This window comes from Fukomys damarensis, unplaced genomic scaffold, assembly GCF_012274545.1.
Source record: "Fukomys damarensis isolate Sample0158 unplaced genomic scaffold, DMR_v1.0_HiC HiC_scaffold_32, whole genome shotgun sequence".
Lineage (NCBI taxonomy): Eukaryota > Metazoa > Chordata > Mammalia > Rodentia > Bathyergidae > Fukomys > Fukomys damarensis.
In genome coordinates this window covers 13,035,718-13,044,519 of record NW_022900944.1, presented here as the reverse complement: position 1 = coordinate 13,044,519, position 8,802 = coordinate 13,035,718, and the positions used below count along the sequence as shown (strand labels likewise).

At 33.0% G+C, this 8,802-nt stretch overlaps 1 protein-coding gene and 1 non-coding gene across 10 annotated transcripts in view; both read left to right on the top strand.

Annotated features, from left to right (window-relative positions):
- Positions 1-8,802, top strand: part of Chd9 (chromodomain helicase DNA binding protein 9) — a 238,395-nt gene that overhangs the window by 93,039 nt on the left and 136,554 nt on the right. The gene's annotated exons all lie outside the window — the stretch shown is intronic.
- LOC117283957 lies at positions 1,327-1,430 on the top strand. Its single transcript, XR_004515006.1, has one exon. It is a non-coding gene; the product is annotated as a U6 spliceosomal RNA (small nuclear RNA).

Below are 8,802 nucleotides of genomic sequence, written 5' to 3'. Positions count from 1 at the left end.
AAATTAGACCCTTATCTTTCGCCATGCACTAAATTAAAATCCAAATGGATTAAAGATCTAAATATTAAAACAGAAACATTAAACTTGCTGGAAGGTAAGTTAGGCAGAACTCTGGAAGACATTGGTATAGGAAAAGACTTTATGAACAAATCCTCAGTAGCACGGGAACTAGCAGAAAGAATCAACAACTGGGATCTCATCTTACTAAAAAGCTTCTGTACTTCAAAAGAAACCATTAGCAGAACTAAGAGACAATCTACAATGTGGGAAAAAATTTTTACCAGCTGTACCTCAGACAAAGGACTATTATCAAGGATATATAAAGAACTCAAAACAATCAGTCCCCCCAAATATAAAGACCCAATCCAAAAATGGGCATCCGAAATGAACAGACATTTCTCATACAAAGAAGTAAAAGCAGCAAGAAAATATATGAAAAAATGTTCCACATCACTGGTCATTCGAGAGATGCAGATGCAAACATCTTATAAGGACCTGCAAGAAAATATCTTACTGATTTAAATTCATCTATCTACAGGGGCATGGGAAAAAAAAAAAAAAAGAGAACCAATACCTGTCATGTAAAGGTACAAGATCCCAATGATGAATGTAACTGTATTATATACCTAAAATGTACCAATAAGCTCAATGAGAAAAAAAATTCATCTATCCACTTTGTATATAGATTTCCAATAAGTTTGATTAATCCCCCTTGCCCATTGTATAATTAAAGTTATGAACCATAAAATTCATTAATTTTACTTCTTAATTTTGTTTCTCTAAAGCCAGTCATCATTTTTATTCATCTTTTTGTTTTATTACATCATAGTCTTTGCATCAAGACACCCAGCAAGGATAATAGTTTCTTTCTAAAGCTTAGTATTAAATATCTTTCCCATTTTAATTTTATATTACTGTACCAAGAAAAAAATTAAAACAAATTATTTGAAGCCTGGACACACTTTCATGATTAGCTAGGCTATGTAAAAGTTGGTAGCTTAATTCTTCCTGCTGTGTAAAGTAGACCTAGGCCTTAGAAAGATGGGACAAGATTATAATTCTTTTTGAAGAGTATACTACAAAAATGGATGGCTTGTTATAAGTTATGTTATGAAGTGAGGAGGGGGTAGGGGTAAAAGAACACATCACAGGCAGTCTTTCAAAAATTAGCTTATTCTACACTGATGAATTAATAAAGTTTTAAATCTCCCTTTTGCTTCAGAGTTTTACATGTACTAATATCTTAGTTTTTGCTGATTTATTTTAATATGTCCAAAATTTATAAAGGGCAGTATGTTTGAATTACTTTTTTTGACTAAGTCCAGTGGTTGCTTCAGCAGTAGTATACCCAAATTGGAAAGAAACAGAAAAGATTGGCATGGGCGTTGTGCAAGAATGACATGTAAATTCATGAAGTGTTTCATATTTTTTTAAAGTCTGTTCTCAAGTTTCCTATAACTTTTTTTAGTATCAGTGATTGAACCCAGGGCTCTGCACATGCTGCACTACAGCTCTACCCCTAAGGTACATTCACAGCCCTTAAATTTTTTTTTATTTGGAGGCAGGGTTTCACTAAATTGCCAAGGTTGGACTTGAACTTGAGAATCTCCTGCCTCAGCCTACAGAGTAGTTAGGTGGCAGGTGTATGCCACCGTACCCGTTTCAGATTTCTTGTGCTTCTTAGTGTTAAAAGTGATATTTGCAATCTCAGCCCTCTGGGAGGTCCTGGCAGTAGGATTACAAAATTCAAGCCCTATGTAGGCAGTTTAGTGATTGAGCAAATGTGGCTGTTAGGGTGGAGTGTCAACTTGATTGGCTCTGGGTTCTGCTGGAGGGATTGGTGCAGCACACTTCTAGGTGTGTCTGGGTGGGTCATGGAGGCGTGACCTTGGGGTCTTTATCTGTCCTTTGCTCCTTTCTCTGGCCCTGTTCCCTTGCTCTGCTTCCAGGCCTTCCTGAACTAAGCAGTTTTGCTCCACCATGCCTTTCTGCCATATTTCTGCCTTGGAGCCAGATGACCATAGACTGTGAATCCCTTTAAAATTGTAAGCCAAACCTCTCCTTCAAGTTGGGGGTATGGGATATTGTGTCCAGTGATGAGAAAGCTGACAAAGGGAAGCCCTGTCTTATAATTTTTATTTTTAAAAAACATTTTAAGGGGTGGGGATGTAGCTCAGTGGAAAGGCCTTGGGTTCAATCCCCCAGTTCTGCAAAAATGTGATATTTGGGTTTTGTTTATTGTGATGATGTAGAAGAAAGATGGAATGGTGAAGTAGGTAGGGCATTATGTAATGGATTATATAACAGTTTTATATTTTCTGAGTTGTAGATCATATATCATAAATATATGAAATTCAACTGATTTAATCTGAAATTTATGACAGATTCTGACAGCATATAAGATTTTTTTGTACTTGAAATATTTGGCACATTCTGGATGGTTATAGATACCATTAAGTGACACACATACCAGTAAGGAGTTCTTACATCATCGTAATGCTTCCTCAGATTGTTTAGAAAGAAAAATTTTTATTTTTTAAGAAATCAATTTCTGTAACTAATAATTCCAAAATTAGTATTATAAAAGAAGTTTAGAGATTTAAAATAATAGGATGGCTTTTTTAGTTCATAAAAATAAATGAGCTATATTTTTATTATAGCTTAAGGTATTCATTAATCTGTAGTTGATAAATCACTAATTTTTGAGAATTCTAGAAAATTCACCTGAAGATGTTGGATGACTAAAGAATATTTTTAGGCCTTGTTTTTTCTTTTCCTCAAGTGAAGTGGAATAATTGTAGATATAATTTCAGATATCATAGAGTACATTGAAGTCTTTATCCATTGTGAAAAAGGGAACACTGACTTAAAAATGAGGAGCCTGAAAGCCAGGGCGGAAGACTTAAGGTTTTACTAGTGAATATTTCTAAATATTTGTATCTGCAAACAAGCTAGAAAATAGTTTATTTTCATTTTACTTTTTGGAGCAAAGGAATTTTGAGAGAATAACACTTAATCTTTTCATTGCTCTCAAAACATACTTTCTGCTTGTTTTATAACACAAGACTGTTTAGGTTTTGTCATAAGTGTGAAGTGAAAACATGGAGCACTGTGTGATTTTCAGTGTTTATATGTTTAGTGAAGAAATCCCACGACAGTGAAATATATAGGATGGGGCTGAACTAGCAATCAAAACAGGAAACAGAATTAGGATGTGCTTATATGTGATGCTTTGTTGGCTTTTAGGGGGTGGTACTGGGGATCTAACTCTGGTCCTTGGGCTTACGAGGCAGGTGGCAGAACCAATGAGCTAAATCCCCAGCCCTAAGATTTTATTTTGGGTTGTTTTTTTTATTTTTTTTTTTTGGTATGGGGGTCAGACTTGGGACCTTGTGCTTGGGAGGTAGGTGGCTGAACCACTGAGCTAAATCCCCAGCCCCCAGTTGATAAACTTTTAAAAACAACCCAGACAGGTTTGGGCAGGCCATGTAAGGTATATTTTTAAGATATTATTTTTTGATAAATTTAATTCATGATTGTTATAAATGACTAGATCATATAGAAAATAAGTTAATTGTAATATCATTACCAAAGTACATCCTCTGTTGATACTATATTATCTGTTGAGATCAAGCCTTTCTGTCCCATCCTCCAATTTCGTATTTTTATATTTTTAAGAAACAAAATTGAGAGCATATATACTTTGTAATTTTGGAGTATTGGTTTTTAACCTTCCATTAATATGTTTTATGCATTTTTAATGTCATTAAATATTTTTCTAGAAATGATTTTGATTGGCTGAATAGTTTGACATTGTATCGTTGCTGAAGTACAATATAAAAGAGGTTATTATTGCAAGGTGGAAAAATATGAATCAAGGTGGTTAAAATAGCTTCATATTTTTATTTCTTGCTTAATTACCATAATAACTGAATTTAAATCAAATGTATCTTAAGAAATTGTAATAGCTAACAAATAAAACACTTTATGCCAAACCCTGTTCTAAATATACAACATGTATTAATGCTGTACACAACAATCCTTTCTATTTGGACATGATGATTTCTTTCAATTTAATTGAAAGGAAGGTGAGGAACAGAGAAGATAAGTAATCAACAATGGCCATATGGATCCAACCCAGTTTAACTCCATTTTCACTTTACCTCAAAGTATGTTAATGTATTTTACATTATTATAATGTATTATTATAACAACAGTAATAATGTACTAAATGATTTCCTCCTCTCCCCATTCAAAAATATACTGATTTTTTTAAAAGCTTGCTTTAAATCCTGCTTTTTATTTTGTTTTGTATTTACATTACTGGGATTGAATCCAAGGCTTTGCTCAGGGGATCTAACACTGAGCTACATCCCCAACACTTTTTCAAATTTTAGGACAAGGTCTTGTAAGTTGCCCAGGTTGGGCTCAAAAGAGATACTCCTGCCAGCATCTCCTGAGTATTTAGGATTGCAGGTGTGTGCCACCACACCTAGCTGCTTTATGTGGTTGTTGAATTTTAGTTTTTCTTTTTTTTTTTTGTCCAGTACTGGGGATAGAACTCAGGAACTCAGGCTTGCCTGGCAGGCATGCCGCCATTGAGCTACATCCCCGGCCCTAGCTGCTTTGTGTGGACAAAAACATGTGGCTGCTGTTTTTGGTCTGTAATGGTAATAATTTATTAGCCAAAGAAAAACTACCTCAAAATAAGACAAAACACTGAATGAAAATGTATATTCCTTCTAAAAGTATTCTGGTATTTTTACAAATTGTGTTTAAAATGATAATAACATGTCACCTAAAGGTAAACAGTTATCTTTAACTGTTTGAAGTTTGAAATAAAGCTTTTTCACTGAAAACAAGGAGATGGAATGGCTCAGATAGATCATAGAATTTTTGCACTGGGTAGAAAAGATTAAAATGGTATGTTATAGCAACATGTTAAGATTCTCTGGTTATAATATAGGTTTCAGAGTAGGATATGACATTTATATTATCTTGTTGAGCTCCTGAGTGGCAATTACAAATGATTAAAAAAGTATGGAAATATGATGTGTCCACCTGTATTTAGCAGTGTCAAGGAATTATTGGTTATAAATAAGTAAATTTTCCAGATAGTTGAAATATTTTCTATTAAACATCAAACATTTTAATTATACCTTAGCCATATGGTGATAGTGGCAGAATGCTTTGTTAGGAAAAGATGAAGAGAGATCTTAGATTTTTTTTTTATAGCAAAGTCTTTTATGTTCACATTTTTTATGATTATTCTTTCACTTCCAGGATTACTCTTACTTAAGTAAGACTTTTTTGGAACACCTTAGATATTTAAAAATTATCCTAAGGAGAAACATAACTAATTTTTTATGTTGCCATGAAAAAAGAAAAGTTATATAAAACTAAAGAAAATTTGTTTTTCTTTTTTCATGACCATTGAACTCAGAGAATATCAAGCTCTTTGCTATTTTTTTCAGTAGTAACATTTTCATTCCACTGTACCCTAAGCAAAACTGAAGAAAACTATCTAAATTTAGATTGTCCCCTTAAATAAAATTTATTAATTAGGACTGTGAATTTAACATGACATAGCATGTAAGAAGTTTTAAAATTCTTAGTTGTCAGACTAAGCCAAAGCACAATATAGAAATACAATCTAAGAATTTCTTTTTTAATTGCTTTTTCTTTTTTCCTTTTTTTGTACCGGGTATTGATCTTGGGACCTTGTGCTTGCGAAGCAGGCAAACCACTGAGTTAAATCCCCGGCCCTTTAGTTGCTTTTTCAAGTAAAGTGGAGTAGTTTTTGGTTTTGACATTTCTGTCAAACTTTTATATTAAAATGTTCTTTGAATTGACAATTTGTACAATATTTGCTACCTCTGAAACATGATCCTTATTAGTATTAAACTCTGTGCTATATTACATTATAGAAGAGATAAGCTGTGGTTGTCTCCCAGCAATTAGAATAACAAACTCTAGTTGTTAACAGTAGCTTTAGACTATTGACCTCAAGCATCCACACTTGATCTTAGCCGAAAGGCCTAGAAGCAAGGAAGGATCCATATTTAAGGGTGAAAGATGAACAGGAAGTAAATTCCAGAGTAGGGAAAAGCCAGTGATTGCTGAGAAATTTGTGGATTAGTGCATTATAAGAGCATGGCTTCTTGTTAGACCTAACAAAATTTTGTGGAATTTAATTGTATTGATGAGGTATACTCTCAAATACATTAAGATTATTCATTTATGTCTATGGCCAAACCACCCTGAATGCACCTGATCTTGTCTGATCTTGGAAGACTATTCATTTATTTATAATTATTAATGTCTGAAATTAAAAATAATGAGGAAGAGCCTGCAGAGCAATCAAACTTTGTTCCCATTATTATAACACGAATACAAAGCTATTTGGAATACTAACATGAGTGATTAGGTTTCTCTGAATATGGCTATAATATGGAAAGATACAATTACCCAATTAGAAAACATGGACTACAGTTTTCAGCTATATAAAATTTGATTATTTGCTGTGGTCAACTATGTAAGTAATATCTTCCTAGCACTTTTAGTGTGCAAAGAACAACCTTGTAAATTATGGAAGGAGGACAGTTTTAAGCAAGATTTTTTTCCCTACATGAAGGTATGCTTTTATACTTGAAAACACTACAAGTTTACGTTGACTTTTTCATGAACTGAAAATGTTAGAATGGGACTGGACCTTACAAAAAAACAAAAAAGTGTGAGATCATGGCTTGCTTGGGGTCATAAAAAGAGTGGACAGGTTTCTTTCATAGGTAAAACTCTCTTGTGTTTAAGGTTGATAAGAAATGAGAACAATACCATAATATGGTAAAATATTTATATTTAATATGTTGTGTTATAAAATACAAACAGATCTGGTTGTTTGCATATATAAACTATTTATGCTATTTTTGGTATTCACTCGAGGGGTCCTGAAACTAATCTTTCATAGATACTAAGAGACAACTGTATTTTAGGTCATAACATATTCAACTATATTATTTACTTTGAGTACCATCTTGATGTATTTATGTGGTCGTATCTCTTCCTACAGGAGTTGAACCATAATGACCAGAAAGCTGAATTAATGAATTTTAGTCTTTTAAGGATGGATTTTCAAGGATCGGTATCATGGATAAAATGGGGAGAACACTGGGTTTGGAGTTGAAAGAACTGAGTTTAGGTCCTGGCTCTGCCATCTACTATCACAGTAGATTTAGGAAAGTTATTTCTTAGGTTTTTCATGGATATATATTTCTGGGATTGCTTCCTTCTTCCCTCCCTCCCCCCTTTCTTTCTATCCTCCTTCCATTTTTCTCAGGTTGGCCTGAACCTCCTTGCTCAAGCCATCCTCCTGTCTAATCCTCCCAACTAACTAGGATTATGATGTGTGCCATCATGCCTAATTCACTTTTTCTTCTGGGAAACTATTGGCTAAAACTGAGGTAAATGTAAAGGACTTGTGTAAGAAGACAAGCGCAGTGCTAAGAATCTCCTTAAATTTCTTTAATTTAAAGAGATAAGCATGGGCCGGGGATTTAACTTAGCGGTTCAGTGGCCGGACCCAAGTTCAATCCCTGGTACCAAAAAATAAATAAATAAATAAAAAAAATAAAGAGATAAGCAGGAGAGGGATTATAAATAAATATTCACAAACTGTTAGTGGTATACTAAGGGCAAATATAGAGGGAAATATGTTTGTTAGGGCAACATTGAAATGTATGGAAGTCATATATTTAATTTTCAGTTCTGAGGATTTCTCAAGTGCATATCAGCACCATTCTGATATTTATTAATGATATGATTATTAAAGCAGGCATCTCTAATGCGTATGAAAGCCCCAATTTTTCAAGTTTTTTATTTTAAAATGTTAATAGTTGAAGATAAGGTTAAATAACATTCTTGTCATATAAAAAATTTTAAGAGCAGTAATTATGATATAATTTATATGACACATTTAAGCAAAAATTGAAATTATTATGAGACTTTTAGGAATGAGCAAACCAGCATGATAAGTCGTGATTAAAACTAAAATAATGAATTTTTGTTCAGTTACTGTATAAACTTTTATTTTAATTTATTTTTTTTAGTCAGGGCCTCACAAGTTTTGACTAGACTGGCCTCAAATTCAGGTCTATCCTCCTGCCTCAGTCTCATTAGTGTGGGGATTACAGGTGTGTGTGCACCACTGCTTCTGGCTCTACTAAATTTTTTTTTACAGTAGCTTAGATACACTTCTGAGTGTTAAATTCGGCTTAATATAGGCAAGTCAAATGCTTTAAAATTTTTTTCTATATGTAAGCAAGTTTAATGTCTCAATATGATACTAGAAGAATTAACATTTAGCACAATAATATCTTTAGTTGATAGTAACCTTAAAGAAATTATTGGACAAGTTTCTAATTTAAAATAATAAAACATGTATATGATTAATTGTCATATACACTGAATGCAATTTGCAGCTTTTAGTTATATCAGTATTTGCTTTTATTGCAAAAAAAACAGATGGACTTGATTACTTTTTTATTTAATTATTTTATTTTATTTTTGAAATTTTTACTTTTTTGGTGTTTTGAGACAGGGTCTTGCTTTGTAAAGTAAGCTGGCCTTAAACTCACCAGGCTGGCCTGCAACTCATGGCAATCCTGCCTCAGCCTCCCAAGTACTGGGATTACAGATGTGTACTACCATACCCAGCAATGATTTTATTCTTAATAAAGATTGATATATTGTAATATCTGGGTAATTTTTTCTTTTTTCTTTTTTTTTTTTTTTTTTTTTTTTTTT